This window comes from Trachypithecus francoisi, unplaced genomic scaffold, assembly GCF_009764315.1.
Source record: "Trachypithecus francoisi isolate TF-2019V2 unplaced genomic scaffold, Tfra_2.0 Contig00122, whole genome shotgun sequence".
Lineage (NCBI taxonomy): Eukaryota > Metazoa > Chordata > Mammalia > Primates > Cercopithecidae > Trachypithecus > Trachypithecus francoisi.
The window spans coordinates 176,983-179,034 of NW_022680480.1; the positions used below are offsets into that span (position 1 = coordinate 176,983).

At 37.6% G+C, this 2,052-nt stretch overlaps 1 pseudogene; it reads left to right on the forward strand.

Annotated features, from left to right (window-relative positions):
• The first annotated feature begins 503 nt into the window (after positions 1-503).
• On the forward strand, positions 504-1,184 carry LOC117099543 (annotated as a pseudogene).
• The last annotated feature ends 868 nt before the right edge of the window (positions 1,185-2,052 follow it).

The following is a 2,052-nucleotide window of genomic DNA, read 5'->3' on the forward strand; positions in this document are numbered from 1 at the left end:
ACTGATGTGCCTTATTTTCAGGTTATACACTCGACCAAACCTATGCCAAAGCCCATTTGGCTATTATATTTATAGGCGTAAATTTAATCTTCTTTCCACAACATTTCCTCTGCTTATCTGGTATACCCCGACGTCATTCCAATTACGCAGATGCATCTACTGCATGAAATATTTTATCATCCATAGGCTCCTTCATATCCTTAACAGTAGTAATATTAATAGTTTACATAACTTGAGAGTCTTTTGCTTCAAAACGTGAAGTCCTTCTAATTGAACAACCTTCTACTAACTTAGAGTGACTATACGGCCGCCCCCCACCCTATCACATATTTGAAGAACCAACCTTTATAAAATCTAGATGAAAAAGGAAGGAATCGAACCCCTAAAACTGGTTTCAAGCCAACCTCATAACCTCTATGACTTTTTCAATAAGGTATTAGAAAAACTATTTCATAACTTCATCAAAGTTAAATTGTAGACTAAATCCTAATCCTAAATCCTCAATGGCTCACCAAGTTCAATTAGGCCTTCAAGATGCCACATTTCCTATTATGGAAGAATAATCACCTTCCATGACCATGCACTTATAATTATTTTCCTAACCAGCTTTCTAGTTTTATACATTCTCTCTTTAACACTCACAACAAAACTCACTAGTACTAACATCACAGATGCCCAAGAAATAGAAAGCATCTGAATCATCTTGCCCACCATCATCCTAGTCTTAATTGCCCTTCCATCCTTATGCATCCTATATCTAACAGATGAAATTAATAATCCCTGTTTCACCATTAAATCGACTGGACACCAGTGATATTGAACATATGAGTACACAGACTATGGAGGATCAATCTTTAGTTCTTATACCTTTCCACCATTATTCTTAACCCAGGAGACCTTCAAATTCTTGAGGTTGACACTGAGTAGTCCTTCCAACTGAAGCCCCCGTTCGTATAATAATCACATCCCAAGATGTCCTACATTCATGAACTGTCCAAACATTAGGGTTAAAAACAGACACAATCCCTAGACGCCTGAACCAAACCACATTCACCGCTATATGACCAGGTGTCTACTATGGACAATGCACAGAAACCTGTGGTGCTAATCACAGCTTTATACCTATCATTACAGAATGAATTCCACTAAAAATTGTTGAAATAGGACCTGTATTTACTTTATAAACCCACTCTACTTTCACTCCATAAACCCTCTATAAAATATTCCCGCAGAATCACTGTACAGCTGCCCAAGCATTAAGCTTTTAAGTTAAAGACCGAGAGAAATAACACCTCTTGAGAGTGAAATGTCCCAACTAGATACATCTACATGACCCACCATTATCGCGTCCATGCTCTTTACATTATTCTTCATCATTCAACTAAAATTACTAAACATAAATTACTGCCCCCCCATTTATAGCACCAAAAAAAATTGGTATACAAAACCATAATAACCCTTGAGAATCAAAATGAAAGAAAATCTATTCACCCCATTCATTGCCCCAACAATCTTAGGTCTAACTGCTGTAGTACTCATCATTCTATTCCCCTCATTACTAATCCCAACTCCCAAACACCTCATCAGCAATTGACTAATCACCATTCAGCAAAAATTACCTCAACTTATCCTAAAACAAATAACAACAATTCACAATACCAAAGGACAAACCTGATCCCTCATACTAGTGTCCCTAATTATCTTTATTACCACTACCAACCTCCTCGGACTCCTACCTCACTCATTTACACCAACCACTCAACTATCCGTAAATTAGTCATAGCAATCCCCTTATGAATAAGCACAGTAATTATAGGCCTTTGCTTTAAACTAAAAACTCTCTGACACACTTTTTACCACAAGGCACACTCACAACCCTTATTCCTATACTAATAATTGTTGAAACCATTAGCCTATTCATCCAACCAATAGCCTTAGCCATACATATAACCACTAATATCACAACAGGCCACCTACTTATATATCTAATTGGAAGTTCCCACAGAGCCTCCCCGATTGCTAGCAGAGCAGTCTGCAATCTAACGGCAAGGC